Source organism: Eumetopias jubatus, unplaced genomic scaffold (assembly GCF_037043125.1).
Source record: "Eumetopias jubatus isolate StellerSeaLion01/CBP00866 unplaced genomic scaffold, mEumJub1_p1.0 scaffold_12, whole genome shotgun sequence".
Classification (NCBI taxonomy): Eukaryota; Metazoa; Chordata; class Mammalia; order Carnivora; family Otariidae; genus Eumetopias; species Eumetopias jubatus.
In genome coordinates, this window is record NW_028274818.1 from 31,106,982 (window position 1) to 31,130,181 (window position 23,200).

General features: G+C 34.8%; 1 long non-coding RNA gene across 2 annotated transcripts in view; it reads left to right on the forward strand.

Annotated features, from left to right (window-relative positions):
* Window positions 1–23,200, forward strand: part of LOC114221950 (uncharacterized) — a 59,900-nt gene that overhangs the window by 10,245 nt on the left and 26,455 nt on the right. For both annotated transcript variants that reach the window (XR_015769558.1, XR_015769559.1), the window contains exons 2-3: window positions 15,125–15,273; window positions 17,204–17,250. This is a non-coding gene — a long non-coding RNA (uncharacterized LOC114221950). The remainder of the gene's footprint in view (window positions 1–15,124; window positions 15,274–17,203; window positions 17,251–23,200) is intronic.

Here is a 23,200-nt window from a genome sequence, read left to right on the forward strand (position 1 = left end):
TAGGTTGTTAATCTTAAGAGCATGTGCCTGGTCACTAAGGGGCTGATGGTGGCTTGGGTCTCCCAACACCCATGTACCTGCTGTGCCTTGCTCAATATCCACTTCACACAGGAACATTGACATTTTTCATTTGAAAATGATGCTATATAAAGTGTAAGATGCTTTCAGATGTGGAAAATGCACAATGCTGACATTCTAACTGAAAGTAATATTCCCTTCCTTTGCCACATATTTGCTAGTAATGCAACGGATCATGAAAGCTATAGTGAAATTATAAATTGCACATGGAAGATAAAATGTTGACTCTTACTAGAAATATAAAAATGGAAGAACGGTATTACTCTAAGGTTTCTCAGCAAGTTTGCCGTGTTTATATTCACTGCTTACACAAAACATGAAAACCGTCTCAATGTGCATATGTAAGCATGCATTGTACCACATAAGCAAAGATCTGATCCTGTTAACACACTTCCGATGTGACCTAATGTATGTGGCACATTTCCTAATTACACTGCGTATAAAGAATGGTTTAAAAATTTATGTAATTTGGGGCACCTGGGTGGCTCAGTCAGTTAAGCATCTGCCTTCGGCTCAGATCATGATCTCAGGGTCCTGGGATTGAGCCCCGCATCAGACTCCCTGCTTAGAGAGGAGTCTGCTTCTCCCTCTCCCTCTGCTGCTTCCCCTGCTCGTGCTCTCTCTCTCTCTCAAATAAATAAAATCTTTAAAAAAATTCTGTAATTTTTTTTCTTTTTTTCTCTTCAAGTGCTCAAGGCTGGATATGAGTACATTACCTGTGATAATATATGATTATTACTTATGAATTTTCTAATCCATTGAGATCATTGAAAATTTCATTTTGTTTCAAAATGCAAAACTGGGGAAAACTGGAAATTTTTAGTTTTTTTAAATGCATATTTTCAAGTGTATACACAAGTGCATTTAAATGTAGGCCTTACTATGTATTAGAGTTAGTATATTCTTATACAGAGAACTTAAGTGTATAAACGGTCATAGCCCACAGTTTCCCATTATTATGTTCCTATTGTTTTGTTTTCCATATACCTCCCTAGTTCATTTATGCTATTTCCTTCTACTGAAATGATTTTTTCCCTACTCTTATCCAAATGTCCAAAGTCGCCCAACTCACTACCTTCTCCAATACACCGCCCTATCTATCACTGCTGGGCTTCATCTCTTCTTTAAACCCTAATAATCTTTCAGCTCTATGGCTCTCAGGGCATGTAACACTTTGCTCCTTGTGTTATTGTCTTTTCATCCTTAGAAGACCAGTCCTTGAAGGCAGGATCCCAATCACTCAGCAGAGTGCCTTTAATCTAGTAGGTGCAAAGTGAGTATTTGTTGAAATGCTGAATGGATGGGTGAGGACTTTAGAAAAACCCCTGCAGAAATCAAGAATTGGTTCTAAGAATGAAAAAGCTCTAGCAATTTTAAAAGTCCTAAATTTTCTCTGTCCAAATTGTAATAATCAAATGGTCCCAATTTTCTTTATAAGTTGAATACAAAAACAGGAATTGAGGGAATCAGATAGGAGTTGTAGGATTTTATCATATAAATTGCATTTCCTTTAATTCCCGTGACTTTACAAATGTGACCAATAAATGGCCAGCACTGAAGACAATGGTTACTTTTACAGATTTTAATGAGACCCTAAGTATTAAACATTAAAAATACAGATAAAGAACTCATCAAAGAATAAACCGTGAGAAATAAATGAATCACATAGAGAGATACCATTGTTAAGATTAGAAGAGGTGACTGTGGAATACAAGAAAAAGATGGAATCTTAAGAGATTTTATGGTTTATATACCTCTAAGACTGATTGCCATCCATTCATTCTGTTATTCAACACATATTTATTGAGTACCTATATTTTAAGTCTTAATGTGCTTAAACAAGCACATTCTCTACTTAACAGTAAATGCACCTATGAAATCAGTAAGGTGACAGGCAATAAGTGGGATTTGAAATTTTATATAAGGCTGTCAAGGAAGACCTCTATGATATGGTGGTATTTGAGCTAACTATTGAATGAAAGGGTGGTGGGAACAATACGAATATTCAAAGAAAGCTTTTTAGACCAGGGCACAGCAAGAGCAAATGCCCTGGGGAATGAATGTGATTAAGGTGCTTGAGGAAGAATAAGGAGACCATTAGAGTTAAAACAGAGTCAACGAAGGAACAGTGGCAAGAGATAATGTGTGGGTGTGGGGTGGGGAGACCTCACAGGGCTCTTGCAGGACGTGGTTATGATTTGGGATTTTATTCTGAGTGAAATGGGAATTTACTGGAGAGTTATGAGCAGTGGACTTAATGTGATTTGGCTCTAACCCTAAAAGGGACACTCTGTCTTCTGTATGAAGAGCATGTTAGGCTAAAGAGGTGGTAATGTGTAAGGACGAAGCATGGAGAGCAGTTAGGACATGGTGGCATTAATCCAGGCAAGAGAGGCAGGTGCCTTGTATTAGGATGGTAGCAGTGGAGGTGGTGAGAAATAGCTGGATTTTGGATATATTTTAAGATAGAACATAGATCAAATTATTCGTTCAGATTTTTACTAAGTAGGGTTCTACCAGATGTCAATGAAAGAAAAGTCTCTCTTCTAAGAGACCCCATGATATCATGTTTATCATGGCAATTGTTTTCCTGCTTACTCTTTGGGGAGCTCATCTGTTAGGCCTAATCCCAGTTCTCAAAGAAGCCTGAGTGACATGCTTTGTGTCAGAAGTGAAGCCAGACCCCTGAGCTCCAAAGCTACTCTTCCTTCCACTATATTTCACATTTTCCCAGTTTTCTTCTGCATACCCAAGAAAAATTTTGACCTAAAAGACCATATGTAAAGTATTTTTAGCATTAAGAAATATCCTGAATATTGACTACATGGTTCGCTTCATAAAAAACCATTAGTATTTTCTTTTCAAAAGATTATTGTAGTGAATTTTTTATCAATGCTTTGAATTTTGTAGGCCCAAAACAATGATGCAATAATTCATATTTGAGTGATTTTTAAAAGGCACTCAATGTGGGGGAATGCTTACATTTGATTAGTGATATTTTCTTTGTTTCTTTGTTTTTAATATGTGTGTTTAAAATTTTTTTTTTAAAGATTTTATTTATTTATTTGAGAGAGAGAGAGAGAGAATGAGAGATAGAGAGCACGAGAGGGAAGAGGGTCAGAGGGAGAAGCAGACTCCCCACTGAGCGGGGAGCCCGATGCGGGACTCGATCCCGGGACTCCAGGATCATGACCTGAGCCGAAGGCAGTCGCTTAACCAACTGAGCCACCCAGGCGCCCCGTGTGTTTAAAATTTAAATGTTATTGAAAGCAGACCTGAAGATACCACTTAACAAACTATTTTTAAAAAGTAAAAATATAAGTGTCTTTCTGGTCTTGACTATTGACATAGTTTTTATTGTGAAATGTTAGCCAAGGAACTATTTATTTTAATTCTGAGAAATTTCTCGATCATCTATGCATTTACTTTAAAATATTAACGAATCAGCTAACAGGTTTTATTGTAATGATAGTATTGTGCTCAACAATACTTTTTACTGGACCATTAGGGTTCTACCTCATTCTTTTTTTCCTGTTCTTGAGTAAGAGTTGAAGTATTCTTAGAGAGTCTTAGCTGCTATTATATTTAGACTGCTACAGCATGATGCAAATGTCCATATTTTAATCAGGAAATATGGACATTGACATTAAAAAGTCTTCCCCCTCACATTCTTGTGAGTCATTTTTCCTCCACAAGATTCTTTTCTGCATATTTCTACTAGACCCACACCTGACTTAAATAAACTCTCAGCCTCTTGAGTCGAGCATTCATTTCTCTCTCTTCTCCATCCTTTTCCTCTGAAAACTCAAATAGAGTTTAATGCATTGTGCATCTATTGATGGTCCCTAAAATGCCTGATATTCAAGCCAAGAGATGGGAAGAATAACAGAGAATTGGACACAGACCTTGCTTTCTAAAGTCTTGACTCCTACATAATCATTTTAAATGATCTAAGGAAAATCTTGCCATTTGCCTTCAGAGGCTAAATAATTGATACCTGGTGACTCCTACCAGTTGCTTATTCTTAAAGGAGAAAAAAAAAGAGCATTTTGTCCAGTGTCCAAAGGAAAAGAAAATTTTTAACCTTTTTCTGTCCCATCAAAGGTAAGTTTCACCATCTCCTTTAAGATAGTTTCCCTTTGGATCTCTTTTTTTATTTTATTCCTCAATGTTGTGCTCACCTTTGATCATAGGAGAATTTGCAGATGTAAGTAAGAAAACTGAAGAGCATAAGAAACAGGAAACATCAACCATCTTCTACCAAGGTTACTCATTCCATGCATATTTACTGGACTAAGGATATATTAAAATACAGAAAGGAACAGGGTTTGTTTAAGTCACCAAGGGCATTCAAGATGGCACTATATATTGGTTAGGTATAGAGTGTCTTGGTCAGTTGGTGTCCAAGGCCCCTTCCAATGAAAATCTTCCATGTTCCCATACAGATGTTAAGGGGAACAAGTGATTTTTTTCCTGTCTTAGGAGATGCTATAATGGATGCATGTAGATACAGTGTAAGTAGGATAGAATAATTTATCCTCTCAGAGTCACTGATGCTCAACCTTATCTTTCTAAAAATTGGATTGATTGAAAGCCAGGCATGCTTAAACCCTGATTGCATATTTTAGATGTTTTCAAAAGATTATGTAAGAGTAGAAATTGGAATGTATTATCCTCTGTGCCTTCAATTTAACGTTCTGTTCTGTTTTCAATGAGTGTACTAAATATGATGAAAGATTATAATGAAATAGCTATTTGGTAGTTTTGTTAGGTTCCAGGGCCCCAAATTTTCTAATCCCATTAACAAAAAATACATTGCCCCTCAAAGCCACAAATATCTCAAATATTTAAGTTTTATGAAACTAATAATTAGCATTAGAAATATTTTCTCATACTTACAATATAACCAAATAATTTTTTCTTGAAATTATACATGGAAATTTAGTAACATAATACAAAAAATAAAGAAGTTCTCTTTTTATACTATATTGACAATAAATTTCATAATCTACAGTGCTATGTAAGAGCTAATTATAAAAAATATTGCTGCATTATATATAATTAACATTGTGTGTTATGCTGAAAGAAAAACAAAGGTTGAATGGTTTTTCTTAAAAAACATTGTTAAAGGAAGAATTTTTATTATCTGAAATTATAATTCAAACTCGTATAGCCAAGTTTGGCTTGATCGCTATATACTGCCATAGAATTTACAAGAGAAAGTGTAAGACTTACCAAAAAGAAAAGAAAATCTGTGGTTTTCCTGTTCAATACATTTTTTCCCGAAACATGTACATGGCTGTTGATTCTTTTCCCACCCTGTGAAATGGAGAAGCCAATGAAGAAATAGGGGCTACCAAATAAACGGCACACACCCTGTTTCTATGAGCAATAAATGCTTATTTAGGGAATGAAAAAAAACAACAGAAACAAGCAGAGCTGATTTGTGTCCCATTCTCTATGTACAATTTGACATGCCTATTTATCACACTTCAATAAAAGTGAGCTGAAAACTTTAGGGATATTGTATCCTATGCAGAATGGAAATGTAGACTGAACATCCGTCCCTGAAAGTTGCACACACATTGTTCTAGTTCCCTTTCATGGAAAATTTATGTACCATGTTTTTAAAGTTTCAATAAACCTTTTATCTGGAAGCAAATAAAATTTAACAAAATTCATGATGCATACTTAGGTTTTTTAAGTAATCTATAAGAAAATTCACAGGTTCTTGAAACACCAGGAATTCTCTTTAAGCAATACCATTCAGATTTTTTTCATTTAAACTTTTAAAATGCAAATTATTCTTTAATGTTATTTTTATCCTTAAATATCCACAGATTTTGTAAAGCAGAATAAATTCAGCTTCTGAATATATTTTGGATGAAATATGTTCTACCTGTTAAGCTACCGAGAAAAACTTCATGTTTTTACTTTCTTTTTTTTCCTTTTTTCCTTTTTACACTTTTTTTACTTGAAATTTATACACATAATTTCCTCTCTAGCAAGGCAAATTTGGTTTTCCTTGAAGGAGTACTACATGTAACTGGTAGGAAAAGAAAATGAAAGAGAATAATATGTGTGAAGTGGCATAATAATTCACCATTTGCTCTTATCGTAAGGCAAAAATTAGAAAGGTTGATTTTATATCTTAGGCATGTTCTGTTGTTTATTACAGAAGAATCAGCATTCCTGGTATTTATAGACCATGTACATGTCCAGTCCTGACCTATATTTATACTGCAAATAAAATTTTAATTGTTGCTTCAATGTAAGTGCCATCGCAACCACCATTTATTCATGCTTGGGTCTTTAAAAACAGCTCTTCGATCTTAATAGTTTCTGCTGCTAGCACATTATTAACAAAATAACATGTTTCCCATCCATAGGTTCAGTGTATATTGCAGGGTGCATGCTTAGAAAGACAACAGCAATAAGAAATATGTTGAGGTGTGCTAACTCAAGCACAGAAAAATGCAAGACAAAAAGAGCTCTAGAAACCTGGCTGAAGTTTGGAAGAATTTTCTTGTTTGAGAAGAGTGGGATAGTTTTAGAGTTTTGTTTGATGATAACAACGAGGCTGAAGAGGGAGCAGGGAGGGGGGTGTTGAAACTGCTAAATCCTGTTAGAGAATTGGACCAGTACCCCAACTGTTTCCTAGCTCTTCAGCAAATGGTGTGAATGGAGATTGCCCAGCTCACACCTGACAGTCACAGCAGAAATTTCCCAGGTCCTACTGGAAATTTGCTAGGTACCAGGTAGACCACAGGAGCTATTAAAGATGTTAGAAGGCCAGAGTCACCAAGCAGTCAAGAAATAATTTTGCCACCTTCCATTCATATCCATGTTTTATCTCTTTGAAATACCTTTTAGAGAAAATTTACAAAGGACTACATATATAAATAAATACATACAAAAGAAAATAAAAAAGGGAAAGGCAGAAGTTAGGAGATAGATTTTCAGTGTTTCCTGAGGCAGGTTCCTAAAATGCAAATAAAAGCTAGAAAACAGTGTGACAGAGAAACCATCAAACATACATTTATATGATGAACAAACAGAAGAGTGAAATTCACATACCATGCACAAACCACTTGAACCAAAAGATGTTACTATTAGAAAATTTACACAAGTTTATCTTTGCTTTATCTATATTAGCTATTTGATCAAAGTATTGCTCCAAGCCCAGTATAATACCGAGGTTCATATCCATAATATTTTTTTCCTTCCAAATCGCATTTTCAGGATATGAAATTTTAGTTAGTCCTTTCCTACATAAGCAAGATGATTTACTGACTGTGATAATTATGTGCTGAGCTCATTGTTGCTCTCTTAATAAATACACCAAATTTTCCCCATCAGGTTCATCTAAAAACTAGTAGTACATTGTGCTCTGATGGAGTCAAAGAAAGGAAGGGAAAGTTAATCTTGCCAGGCATTGGTAATTCTATTCAACCTAACCTACCTGAGAAATAGATGTAACCAGATCTTGGATGGCTCTGCGATCATTTCTTTGAACAATGTAACTCATATCATCTATATGATCTTTAGGAAGAACCATTTCCAACAACAACTTTTAATTTTATGACATGAATGTGTACAATAATGAATTTGCCTGTGAACATGATTATTTTTAAGTTTATCTTCATTGTTTCCATAAAAATTTATGGTTAATAATCAAAAGTTTATAGTTTATACTTAAAAGTCTTCCAAGAAGATCCTTACCTAAGAATTTTGGAAAAATATTTTATATTTTTCAAAGCATCAATTTGCAAATGGCATAACCTAGTACTAAACCTGCTGGGCTTTACTTTTCTTTCTCTAAGGATCTAACAAAAGAGAACTGTGATGGCATTTTTTGAAGTTTGGATTTACTAATTTGTTTTTCTTACAGAAAATATTCTGAATGACTGGCATATTCCTATAATTAACATATGTAGTCCACCCTATACTTAACAAAAATCCAAATAAATATGCTTTAAATTTAATCATTTTAAATTTGTACGCACTTTTCTTGCTCCTCTACAAACTTATTACATTTTACAGCTTAGAAAATATCTTACTTACATTTGCAATTAACAAAGCTTTACCCTGATACTTTTTTCAATTCATTTTTTTCTTTAAATTCAAGATATTCATTTTGTGGGTTTCAAATTCCACAATGAATATAAGATTGTGGAGATAAAGTGTGGCATCCTTCTTTTCCACACCCATGTATATATAAAATATGAGAATTCACATTTATTTTTAATTAGACCCAAACAGCTCTGAGTATAACCCTTCTGCTTTAAATTTATATTTACTGCAGATTTTGCTAAGAAAAAAATTAATTTGGCTTTTAGCTCCTAGTTCAGTTACATGGGTGTATATTACCCATGGACAAACACCTCTGACCCTAAAACCCAGGCACTTTCCATTCTCATTTTTCTAACGTTAAGATGACACTCACTGGGTGCTTACCAGGAAAATACATAACTCTGGCTATGTGACACAGTTTAGGTTTCTTTTATTACACTAGAGTAGTCAAAATACATCCTTTAATTTGCTATATAGTACATCATAAAAACATTTCCTCACTTTTGCCATCATTCTTTATTTTCCTATTCATCTTGCAAAACCAGAAATAGACATTTGATAAAGCTTAATTTTGCATTTAACAGCTCTTGGATGGGTAATTATCTTTAAAATGTAATAAAACATTGTCACTTAAAGGATCGCCATTTATACCTAAAAATTAACTGCAAATTAAGTGGCTAATGCTGTTAAAAAAGAAAAAAAAAGAAATTCAAATCGAGTTCAGTGTTTCTAAGAAGCAGGGAAACCACATATCATATCAGTTTGCTGCTTTCAAGGTCAGTACTAAGATCAGAGAGTCCCCACTGTATAATACAATTGGAAGATAAAGACACATTACTTCCCTGGGAAGCTTTGTCTGAAGCTTCAAGCACAAGTGGGTCAAGTTCCCAGTGATCCTTTGCGCCTGTCTAATTAATGATTGCTACATTTAGTTTGCCTGAGACTTTATGATGATATCCTCCCCTCCCACCCCCCCAAAAAAAACCCAAAAAAACAAAAAAACCTTACACACACCAAAATTACCCTGTTAGGTGTTCTCATTTCCAGAAGTTTGCAGTAAGAATAGCCTTTAAAAATCTTGTAACAATTTTTTTAAATTAGTTTCCTTCACGTATACTTGATTGTCTAGAAAATCTGTATTCCAAGAAATGATGATTTTTCTGCCTAAATGTTAAACACACAAATAACCTGAGATCACTTCAAATACTAATGAGTGGGAGAAATGATTACACTCTACAAACATGTGTTTAAATGGTCAGAATTCGCCTTGAAATGTAAAATTAATGATCATTTACTCTGGAGTTTTCTGTGAGTATTGCACAAGTTTGTGGAAATGGAGTCACTCTGGTATAACTATACAATGCTGCATTGTTTCATTTCCCATGTTTCTGTGTATACGTTACTGTTTCAGTTTCATTTGTCAGCAAATGTCTGTTTACTCCTCTTCCTGTTATTAATTATGGGAAACAGGTTTTCTTGAAATATATTAGAGATTCTTTTAACTCTTGTCCAGAAACTTCAAGGCAAGATATCGATGATTCCTTTAATGTCTGTACAAAGCCGGAAACTGAGTTAAAATATATTGTTGTCTCACAAAGCTTACAACTTCTTATCTCTCACAAAAAAAAAAAAAAAAAAAAGAGGCAGAAAAAAAAAATCACAGCAGCTTCTATTCCTGTTACTAGACACCGGCATAACAGAGTTGGATACTTTCTTCATCAGCCACAGCTAATTGACTAACATAATCACCATGTGATTTCTGACCTCAAAAATGTTTCAAAGATCAACTCAAATAGTCAAGTGCTAAAAGACAATAAGATATATCCTAATGTAAGTGTATCCACAAAGAGACAAAAATACCGACCTTATTATTGGTGTATTACAAAGCTTTTTATACAGAAACATATGGTCAGTCCATCTAGTTCTCTGTCTTTGAAATAGGAGCAAATATACTTGCATGCATTAAAATCATAAAGGAGCCAAAACATCTGGAAGTTTTAGAAGAAAAGCAAAATAGTTATGGGAGGAAAGTCCAGATTAAAAAATGCAGATGTTTAATTGGGCTGTCAGTTATGTTACGAGGAAATAAGGGAAATAAGAAATAACCAGAAGCCACTGGTGGAAAATTAAAATAGTTTCATGAACCATTGCCAAGCTAAAAGCAATGAAATCGGTAACATAATATGGACAGGGGCTTTCCAAACTGAGATCTGAAAATGTTACCATGTGCAATTTTATAAATTAGCCATTTCTAAAAAATCTTTTTCATTAAAGCACAATAAAAGTTTTTCAGACTCTCCTCTCTCTCTTCGGTCATTAACATCGGGCAGTTATTCGGAGTTTGGCTTTCATCAATGACAAGCTCTCCCCCAACCCTCCTCACTCGGTTTCTAAGACCCTCTAATACTGCTGAGTGGCCAGAAATTACAGATGCAAGGAAAGCTGACAAATGCCTGCCAGACCCCTCCCCCAGTGCCTCGATAGTCAAAGCCCCTGCCAGAACATGCCTGAAAGCAGCGCACCGAGAGACAAAGACACAAAGATCCCATTTTCTCAGTGAAAATAGATTTCATGTGTAAAACACTAGTGAGAAAAAATTGAAAGCTGACACATATGTGCAATTTTAGAGAGGCAGGGCTGAATATTTCAAGAAGATTGAAATTGCATTTGATTGCATCAAAGCTTAACAAATGTTGTTTAACCTAAAAGTCTTTTCAGTCTGTAAAAAGACATTCAGTGGCAAGATATTTTATTTTTTTAAGCACATGGTTAAAAAGAAAAAAGAATCTTGAGCTCAGTGGAGAGATGTTGATTACATACTACTGTTGCATAAAAAATTAACACTGGTTCACATCACAGGGTCTACAAAATAAAGGGGGAAAGTTAAAAAAAAACCCTATTGAATCAAAGGGTTCAGAAAGATAATATTAAATCCTTATGAGTATGTTTCCTATAAAAAGAATCCCCTCCCAGCAGCCCCAGGGTATCATTACTGGAGAGGCAGCGAGTGGTTTATTAGAGATTCAAACCTTGGCATCTGAGCCTTGCCAAGCATGCAAGTTTTAGCTTGTGAGCCCAGGGCCCTTGGCTTGCATAGTCCCTTCTGGCATCTAACAGTGAGGGCCGTCTGGTTGGTCTCCACACGCCAGGCAGTGTGTGGGTGCAAAGGCTCAGACTGGGAGACAAAGGAAGATCATCATTTGCTATGGAAGGTCATGCTTCACGTGTTTCTTCCTACCTAAATTCATATATGCCAGCATAACATTTAGGGATGAAAGGAGAAATATGTGAAAAAAAAGAAGACATAACAAAATGAATCAGGGAATTAACCTATAACATATCTTCAAGTGATATTATAAATAAATATACAGAGAGAAAGAGGGCGAGAAAGAAAGAAGGAGAAAGACAGAAAGAGGAAGAGAGAGAAGGGAGAGAGAAAGTTCGAAGTTTTGACTTAGAATGATCTTTTCATGCACGGGAAAAAGCTTCTCCCCTCTACCTCCTTAGATTTTTAACTTTGGTGGGTGTTTGTATTTCTTTAACTTCATATACCATGCAAAGCCAATTCAGTTGTATATGAAAAGAAACTGTGAGGTCACTTTTATTTGTTTTTTTAAAAAATATTATTGAAGTGTAATTGACATACAATACCCTATTAGTTTCAGGTGTATGTCATAGTGGTTTGATGTTTTTATACATTATGAAATGATCCCCAGAATAAGTTTAGTTACCATCTGTCACCATAGAAAATTATTGCAATATTATTGACTATATTCCCTATGTTGTATATCACATCCCCATGACTTACTTATTTTGTTACTGTAAATTTATAACTCTTAATCCCCTTCACCTATTTTGCTAACCTAAACCATCCTCACTCTGGTAACCAACAAATTACCTCCTGTATCAATGAGTCTGTTTCTGTTTTACTTTGTTTTTTAGATTCCACGTGTAAGTGAAATCATACAGTATTTGTCTTTCTCTGTCTGACTTATTTCCTTTAGCATAATATCCTAAAGGTCCATCCATGTTGTCGCAAATGGCAAGATTTCATTCTTTTTTATGGCTGAGTCATATTCCTGTATAGGTATATACCACAGCTTCTTTTATCTGTTCGTCTGTGGATGGGCACAGCTGCTTCCATATCTTGACTATTGTAAATAATGCTGTGATGAACAAAGGGGTACATCTCTTCAAATTGGTGCTTTTATTTTCTTCAGATACTTACCCAGGAATGGAATTGCTGGATCATATGTATTTCTATTTTCAATTTTTTGAGGAACCTCCATACTGTTGCTGTACCAATTGACATTCTAAACAACAGTGTATGAGGATTCCCTTTTCTCCACATCCTCACCAGCCCTTGGTATCTTTTGTCTTCTTCACGATAGGCATTCTGACAGGTGTGAGGTGATGTCTCCTTGTGGTTTTGACTTGCATTTCCCTGATGATGAGTGATGGTGAGCATCTTTTCATGTGTCTGTTGGACATCTGTATGTCTTCTTTGGAAAAAATGCCTATTCAGGTCCTCTGCCTTTTTTTAAAATCAGATTGTAGAGGTTTTTTTTTAATATTAAGTTGTGCACATTCTTTATAATTTTGGATATTAACCTCTTATCAGATGTATGATTTGCAAATATCTTCTCCCATTCAGTAGGTTGCCCTTTTCTTTTGTTGATGGCTTCCTTAGCTTTGCAAAAATGTTTTAGTTTGATGTAATTCCATTTGTTTATTTTCCCTTTTGTTGCCCTTGCCTGAGGAGACTGCCCCCCACCTCAAATATTTCTATGGGACCAAAGAGCTCACTATGTTTTCTTCTCTCTCAAATTGAGCCTGCTTACATTCCCGTTCCAATCCTTTCAACAGCATGCTGTTCTTAAGAGATAGGTTCAATATTTGCAGAATACTTGGAATGGGCTTAATATATGTTGAAAAGCATTAGACCATTAACAGGTTAAAATGTAATTAGTAGTAGCTGTCAGGAGTTAGAGACCAAGAAAGTGTACTGGGAATATTTTAATTAAAAAAAAATTACAATAAAGTTTTTAAAACTTGAGAACACATTCTGTACTCTGCCACTCCCTTTCAAGCTCCCGCAGTTCTTAAATTCCTTTAGTCAATAGGAATATCAGAGAGAGAAAGAAAAGAAACTAACAAAGTACTTCATAATCTTAGATGACTGAGAGGAAAAATGAGAATATTAGGTTAATCCTATGACCACTAAAATGTTTTACACAAACTCTTAATTTCCACAACAATATTCATGTCAGGAAACATTCCAGCTCTCCTTCCCAGTCTAATCAAAATACTATACAGCATTTTGAACAAGATGTTCATAACATTAATTAATCAAACTGCTATTTCCATTAGGTTATTAAAAATAACCTAAATGTTCAAAGCATTCATCTATTTACTATCAAAAGGGAGTGTTCCACATATTTGAGAGTTGGGAGCATAATTACTTATGAGTATTCAGCCACTATAAGTTTAGTGAGTCTCTGAGCCTCAGTTTCCCTTTGTATAATATGAGGAATTTTGTCAATCATAGGAAATTTGGGGAGGGGGGATTAATCCACAAAGGCAGTGTTGGCCCCAAAATGCTAACATACATGTGTGCACAGTGGGAAGAGAGTGTAAAACTTTTGTTGTGTTTTAAAACTTTAAAGTTTAATATGAAGAGCAATCCCATGTCATTAATGGAGAAAGGAAGTCTCCGGTGAATTCAGTAAAATAAATCAGACAAAGGCTATGCAATCAGCACACCACGGACCGGTTAACTGATGTATTTGTACACATTTCAGAATATTTCTGTAATTTTGAATCTGATACTCTGCGATCTCAAATTTCTTAAAGTATATGTGACATATTTATATTAACTTTCTTCCCCCGTTAGTCATGTTTCTGCTAAGCGGATGTGCACAGAGTAGCTGAGTGAGCCAAAGTGAATCGGCATCAGGTCCCAAACCCCAAACAGAAAATGAGCTACCTTTGGCCCCACCCCTCACCGCCAAGCCCACTACGTTGGCCTCGCAAGACTTCAGAACAACAGTGAGGAGGATATGTGAAGTTTTTCAATACACTTCCTAGCAGTACCAGCCAACAGGGTCACTCAGGCCTCTTCCGTCGTACTTCCTCGGCGGCCCCTAGAGCATCACCTCAGGTGCCAATCAACAAAGAAGAAAATTACGAAAAGAAAGCATATTGTTATATGGAAGATACCGAGGAAAATATTGATACTCTTTTAACAGAAATGCATTCTCGAAGAGAGAATACATATGTCTAACCTAAGAAGATCAACAAACTTACACATTCGAAACAGTGTTTCTTACAGTAATTTTTAAGCAAATACCAGGATTCCCTAATTTAAGAGTAAAAAGGAAAATAACAATGTGCTTGTCTTCATTTAACCTAATTGAAAGGGAGAAAACGGCATCGCTTAGTCACATTCAATATTTTCTTCTTTGAAAATTCAACTGCTATCATAGACTAGAATAATGATACAGAGGTAACATTGTATTATTTAGATAAATTAGTCTCTATAAGGAAATTAGGTGATGAAAAACAAAGCAAATATATTTAATATGTCTGCTAATAAAATCTAGATTTATCTATCAAATGTACTAATGGTAGGTAATATTTTAAAACCTTTTTAAACATGGGAAATACATCCAAAGGAAAACGAATCCTTATAACTAATTAGCATAGCAAAGTAGCCAAAGCTATCTATTTTATCTCTTCAGGGGTTTCTGGTTGTTACTTGACAAGACATTTTATGGTGGGGAAACCCAGACAGTGTTTTCTAGGGCCAAATTAGTAGCCCTTGAAAAGGAAAAATTTAGGACATAAGAAGTTGGCGGATCTTCTACGTCTTGTTGGATTGGAAAACATCCCCATAAGAGGACAAAAATCAATTTTAGCTAATTTGCTTAGCATGGCCTGAGTTTCATTTAATATCACTTTTTGTTTTGTGCAGGGATCTTGGCAAAATTTGCAACGAATCCATAAAGGAAACTGAAAGCAGTTTGATCTTCATCTTCAATGACAGTCCCACAAAAGTTGAAGAACCACATTATGTCTCCAAAGAAGATTACAGTGGTGCCCTAAAATTAGGACATGATTAAGGTATGACATTTCTTAAAATCAGTTGCAATGCTTTTTCTTTCCATAATTTCTTCTTCTTTTTTCCCAGTCTCTCCCTCTCTTCCTTTTCTTCCTCTCATTAGCAGATTGTCTTTTATAATTGATGTTGTTTATTGTCCTTTCATCAAATATATGCCACATCACTTAAGCGAGCCATCCAACAGGGCACCTAAATACACATTAGAAGGTACTGGGAGCCATGAGTCGCTTTGACCGCCTATCAGGGAAGTTATAATAAGCATCTTGATGCCACTGAATGCAATGCGGTATTCAAATAATAGCCTTCATCTTTGCCCTCTTTAAATATAAAAGTAAACCTTGAAGCCTTTGAAGGACCCAACCAAACAACACACATGTGAAAATAGACCAGTGAGCCTTTGGGGAAAAAAAAATCCTTATGTAAAATCTGTAAAGAATCTTAGCAGTTTTTCAAGAAAGACCTCCAGGTAAATGATGGCTGTGAATGAGACACATGACCATCTCAATTATGAGGATCATTATTATGGGCCCTTTGTGCCATTTTTGCTCCCCGCAGGATTTTTCTTTTCTCATCAGGTTTTCAGGGCTATCTACTGTTCTCTGTGTGTAAAGCATATTTAAGTGGTCCCACAAGGCTGCACTAATTAAAAAAACAAAACACACACATACACCAAAAAAAAAAAAAAAACTCAACCAAAAAAACCCCCCAAAACACAACAACAACAACCAAAGAACTTTGTCAAGTGGTCAGACAGACTGGAACTAGAGGATTATAGGTGAGAGGGACAAAATGAAGGGTTGAAAGCTATAATTTCTATTTCTGTGGTGGCAACCGCATCAAGCTATTGGAGTCAGGCAGTTTAAAGATATGGCTACTTAAGCATAGAGTCTGGGAAGAAGACATTTCAAAATATAACAGTAAATCAGGCCTCGAGTGATAAAGATGCACTAAATGATGGGCATCCCTCGCTGGGTCCCTTTCCTGATGGTCCTGGCTCCCCTCTTCCCCACACCCATGTCTTCCACTTCCGTTTGATTCCATCCCTGTCTTTGACAAGGCCATCTATTACTTTCTTTCCTCCCATTTTCATATATATATATATTTTTTTTTTTTTTAAACCTTATATTTTAACCCTAGTTGCTTGGCCTCTGACTACCATCGCATGCTCTGTGCTCCTAGAAAACAGAGAACATATTTTAAAAAGGAGACGCTGCATCTCAAAGGGCTTTTCCTTTGGCCAGAGAACAGTTCATTCTTGAACATGATCTGACTGTCGATTTTCAAAAAAAAGCCTCCCTAAAAATGGCTTTAAAGAACGTGTGTGCACATATGGGTGTCAGGCAGTCAAATTTGTAGATGGAGCAATTTGAAGAATGAATTATTATAGTGACAGGATCGCTTATAAAATGATGAGAAATACAGATGTCTGTCTAGCCTATGTAATATTCACTATGATCTTGGGAATTTTGGTTCATAATTTGGCCTTATCCTTATTTTTTTATTGGAATTAACAGAGTCAGAGAGTTGGTAGAAAGCATAGAAATTTTGTAATACAGCTCTCATATTGAAATGAAGCTAAGTCATTCTGCTTGTCTATAAATGCCATTGGTTTAATTTTAGTTTTGCATATATTTAGACAAAGAAAATATTTTCCCAGAAACTGGTTACAAATGTTTGAGGAGAGATATAATCATTAAAATATGTATGTAGTAAAATGTAACTATCATTCAATAATTGATAATCTATATTGAAATTGCCTGGGGATTTTATTCATATAGGAAAACTTACTTTCATTGTTAATACATCCTCTGATCTCTATATATGTATAATATGTAAACCAGCTCAAAGTATCTATATAAATGAACTTTATTTTTGCATATAAGTACAACCCCCTTTTGACTTTTTTGTGTTCTGATTACATATTACTCACAGTTCTGTAGTTTTAACCAGAACAAAAGGATTGCCCAGAAGAAAAGAAGGTAAGTTATTTCATAAGTTGGGTTGGAAATTCAGAAGTTCTTTTTCCATTACCAGCATTGTATTCTTAAAAAAAAAATAAGACAGACTCTTACTTTTTCATTTATGAGTATTCCCATAAGAGCTAGCAGAAGTCGGGGTAGGGAGGAAATCCACCATAGATACACAGCTAGACCCTATTATTAGAGGCAATTGGTTGCATCCTATAGAAAATATAGTTTGCTCTTGAAGATGGAATAGGCTTAATGTTAAAAAACAACAAGATATTATACATACCAAAAAATATATTTATAAAACAAAGATTTTAAATTTTTAATTATACCCCTAAGCTGGCTTTCTAGTTTTTCTAGGATATCAAGGCATAAAAAAAAAAGAAAGAAAGAAAGAAAGAAAGAAAGAAAGAAAGAAAGAAAGAAAGAAAGAAAAGAAAGAAAAATAAAAAGAAAGAAAGAAAGAAAGAGAAAGAAAGAAAGAGATATTTACTGAGATTAGTGTTGGGAACATCACATAGAAATATGTGTGGTGATGTTACTGGAAATGAGTATTTTTGTAAAGTAAACAAGTAGAATGTCTGAGCTTTAAAAAGCCTGCCATACTGCCTTAAGGTTAAAAATGCAAGTCTAGATATATCTAAGAAATTGTAATTTCTTTAACTTTTTTAGTTCTAGGCATTTTCTGATGCAAATATTTAAAAGATGGCTTTGTCTTCAGTTAAAAATGAACATTTTGATGAAGTAGTACTACTTAGGTTGTTTTCACTGTCTATAATTAAATGCTACTTGCTACTTATTCAGGGCATACGTTTCAGTCCCAAATCACTGAGGACACATCTAAGTGACATAACATTTTTTTAAATTAAACAACAATTTTGTGGCAGTTTTCAAGTTTATTTTAATTTGTGTTTTAGGGCCTTCAAACTTAGTTAAATAGCACCAAGATCTTGTCTCTATGATTGTCATAATTTAAATAATAATATGGAGCATGATAATATAATGAATACAGACTTATGGAAAAATTACATTCCCTTAGCCAAAATGTGGGGGAAATCAGAACAAATGAGGATGAACATGATTATTTTTCGTGGTACTTTCATAGACTATAAAAGTTGGGTTTGATATATCTTGTCTTAATGGTATATGAAGAAACCCATGGCTGACATCAAAGTTTGTAGGTGTGTGGTATGTGTATTTTTAATAAAGATATCTATGATCCAACATTGCAGAGATAATTAGGCTTCACGTAAAACTACCTCTTCTAGAATCTTCAGGGACAAGGAAATGCAGCTGTGTATCACCTGCCCTTTCTACAGATAGTGCCAAAGGATCTAACTCAATGCAAATTCAAATCAGAATGCACAAAAATACAGTATTCCCAATCTGCTATTTATATTGCCAGATAAATTTTATATGCACAACAATATTTGTCCATTGTTAGTTTTTATGTTGCACAATTATACTAAATTTTGAATGGCATCTTTAACAAAAGAAGCCTAGAAACATCCTTTGGCGAATAAAGGAAAAAGTCATCACATACCCTTGAGAAAACATTTTCAGAGCTATTGTAGGGATTGATGAAAGACACATTGAAAGATGTTTATGGCTCAAGAATATATTTCATTTAGAAGCTGGGCTGTGCTTTAGTATTTTATCAACTTCATAAAATACTTGATTGATAGTGTTTCAATTATAAAGGAAATTTAGAAAGAGAAGAAATGTAAGTGAAAATCTTGTTAGGAGCAGTAATTATATAGATAGCGAAGTGACTGCTTATTTTTTCAAGATGAAGTTTCATTTTAAGTAAATAACATTTTCAGGGAAAGAAGCTGATTAACAAAACTGAACATTCACACAAGGTAGTGCAAAAATTGAATCCCCCCATAAAAAGGGATTCAGTGCTGGTCTACAATAATTAGCCATATTTCTCCACTAAAAAGAGGTCTCTTCAGATCTTGATGGCTAGTGTGGATGTGGACATTTTGAGTGTAAGAAAAGGGAATTTGATTCATGTTCCATAGTTACATGGCCATGATGGAAGGCTTTAATTTCTCCAATGGGTATCATGGAACTTGTATTGACTAAATAGTACTTAATTTTTCTCTCGGCCAGGGTTCCTCAGCAGAGGCACGTGATATTTTGGACCAGATAATTCTTCGGCATAGGAGATTGTACATTGTAGCATTGTATGTTGTAACACTTTTATTTTTTTTAAATTTTTTTAAGATTTTTATTTATTTGCGAGAGAGAGAATGAGAGAGAGCATGAGAGGGAGGAGGGTCAGAGGGAGAAGCAGACTCCCCGCCGAGCAGGGAGCCCGATGCGGGACTCGATTCTGGAACTCCAGGAACATGACCTGAGCCGAAAAGCGTTGTAACACTTTTAATCAGCATCCCTGGCCTCTACTCACCAGATGTCAGTAGCATGCCTCTCTTACCACATTGATATTATCAGACATTGCCTTTGGTTGAGAGCCACATGTCTAGATATTTTTCATTTCTTCTCTTATCTCAATTGAAAATGAGTTTTGTTGGCTTTTTGCATTATCTTTAACAGACATTTTCTATAAAGTACTCTTATGTACTAAGTGAAGAAGTGGTTTATAATGCGAATATTTCAGCAGGATATAAACAATTGGAATCTCAATGGTACATTCATTACTTGAAACATTAAATATTGTATTAAAAATACACAAATTATAAAAAAAATACACAAATTATAAGGGATATTGAATGTGAGCTCATACTTTGTGCCATACCTGAAAACTTGCAATGTAAGCCAGGGAAATTAATGCAAAATATGTTTGCCTCTGATTGGACATGAAAACTTTTTTCTTGTGTATTATAGTTAAATATAGCAATACATTTTCAAAGGTAACTTTCTGCAGCAGAGAACAAACTAAGACGCTACCAGATAATTCTTCATGGAGCTGATTATAGCAGGATAGTGGCCCTCATTGTGCTTTCCATAAATGTTGGCTTTCTCCGTGTACTAAAGCACAGTTTCCTTGGAATGGCACACAAAAGACTGAAAACAAAAGAAAAAAGTCTGCAGAGAACTGGGGAGATCATCATCAAAATGGGCTGATAACCATGTATTTAAAATGCAGATTATCAGCGATTTTTTTAACTAACAATGAGGTAGTAGAGAATTATTAATTTGATATGTCTTTGGGACTTGAGAGTTGTTTTTTCTTTTGATGGAAATATACTGATAAGAAAGGAAAAAAAATAAGCTACATGGAAGTCTAAGAAGCAAGCCATCAAAAGAGAAGTATGCAGAAAGCAAGGAATCCTAAGTTTTAGACAATTGGAAAAAAAATATGTTGATAGTATTGATCTATTGGTCTTCTAAAAACTGTGAAAGTCATTAAGCCAATAAGTTTTAGCCTGGTTTAGCTTTAACAAAAAAGCTATATGAATGATTTCAATATATTAAATGATGTTTTATTTAGCTTTTGTATACAATTATAAATATATTATGAATGTGTTTGGCTTCCCCAGTGAGCACCTGGGAAGACTGAGCTGATTTGCCCTTCCTTCTTGATGGCATTCATGTACTTTTTCCAAAGCTCTTTAAGATCGTCTACTTAAAGACCCTCTACTAATGATATGGAGGCATTAAAATTTAAATATAACCAATATTTATTTTTTATTATATTTTTCAGACTTGAGATTAAAAAAAAATCTCTGGATCCATGAAAGATAAAATAACAGGTTTGCCTTTTAAAGACCTTGAGTTGTACACTAAGAATAGATATGGGCTGAGTTCCTTTCTAGCATGAATTGGATTATCACTGAACATATAACCATGAATCTATAATGCCAAGAGTTAGACATAAAACTTGGAAAGCTTATAGTTCCAACTTGTAGTAATGAAATTATAAAATAGAGTTATGCTTATAGCTTTTTCTTTCTTTATGAAGAACTCAGAGTAACAGTGCTTTTTTTTTTTTTTTTTAATCAACAGTGAAGTCTTTCCCTGGTAACATATAAACAGAAAAGTGGATATAAGGACTTATCATTGTTACTGAATTTTTAAAAGTAATAAAGTATTTTTATGGAAAATATGTAGAAATTGAAAATACAGTTTCCTTTACCAATGCACTGTCAGTATTTCTTGCAACTTAATTACTAAAGGATGACTTTGATTATCACACATTTTCTAGGTCAAAATTTCCCAAACTTCTGCCATATCAGAATTACTTGGAAGGCATGTTAAAATATAGATGGCTGGGTTTCAAGCCCAGGGTTTCTGATTCAATAGGCAAGGCCTGAGAGCTGCATTTCTTGCAAGTGCTCAGGTAATCCAGGCCCAGAAAGGCCCATGGCTCTAGACACATGTTTAATTTCTGATCTAGCTTCTTGGTGTGCTTAGTAACTTTCTCTTTATTGAAAATGGGAAAGGCTGCTTAAAGGAGTTGTATAAATTTCAGTTTACTCATCTGCAGTAGACCAAATCAGCTTTGTCACTGGGAAGAATGACTTATGACAGTGGATGTTTTTAATAAAAGATTCTTCACACAGCATTGAAAGACAGGAAACCTTAAAAGGAAAAGAAAACTGATAAAACTATGCCCAAACAGGGATTTAAATTGCTAAAAACCTTTTAAAAAAAATGCTGCCTGCTTGCAAAGTAAAAGTTCATTTTCCCACACTAGAAAACACTTAGTTATCAATATTTTGTTCATATTTTTTCCTTAGTCATCTTTTTTCCACTTGCCAGAAAAGAATTAATCATTCTCACCACTCACTGTCCTGCCTCCCAAAGTATACAATTGCTCTTGCCCTTATATATTTTACAGCTTAAAAATGTACAGCACAACCCTACTAATTCAAGACTTTTATTTAAACTTTGGCAAGGTCCTATTAAATTTAAGGTGTCATTAAACTACAGGACATCTATTATATTGGATAAATTATTCAGGATTCAAAACAATCTTTTCAAAGGTATGCAGGGCTATCACCTACAGTTATATAGGCTGTGCACTGCACAACTTCAGGAGGCACCATTGATCTAGACGATGATGTAAATGGTACTCTCTGGAATTGTGCAATCAGGTGTTCCTTAGTCAGAAATAATAGGCCAGGTTTAATAAGACAGCCATAAAGTTCTTGTCTTAACTCCAAAATTCTTGGAGAATGAAAGAGACATGGCAGAAGAATGGCACATGTGATTTATGTCTGATTTAGTAGACTGCTGTTAGCTCAATGTGAGTCAATAATAATCTACACCTGCCCACAAAAACCGTGAAAAGCTTAGTGTTTTAGTGGGTTGGGTTTCTGGTGTGAGGGAAATGAGAAGTCTCTTAGCTTCATAGTTGGTAGAATGAATCCAGAGTTGACCACTTCTCAGAAACTATTTTCAATCCTGCCTTGTTTGTAGGTAAACCGAGGCACCAACTGCTAATGTTCATTTACAAAGAGCACTAAACAGATGTTCCACACTCAGCATAATAACTGAGAACCTTAGACAGAAACGCAAGAAATTGTTGAATTTTTTTCAGTTAACTTCAGTGACCCGTGAACAAATATGTACTGGTTTTGCCAGTGAGGTATGCCAAAATAGCACCTTGATTCTGGCTTTGGAATAAAAGTTCATGGAGTTTTTTGATGACTTCTAGCCTTTGACAACACAGCAGGGGAAGCTGAGAAAGGAGTTATTTTTAGCTGAATCCTGGAAAATCATCATCCAGTTTCCTCTGCTCAGTCACTAATAATCACAGACAGCCTTAAATAGAGTTGTTGATTAATTAATCTATGTCCAAACATTTTATTTTTTTCTTAATGCTATCGTTCAGGAACACTTGCAGTTAAACCTTGTCGTCTGGTTCTTCTCCTTAGAAGATCGTTAGCTGATAATGCCTATTAACACTTTACAGACGCTTTATAAAACCAGCAATATAATGCTTTGAGAGCGCCCACTCTTTATTTCCCACCCATTTTAATAATTCTGGCCC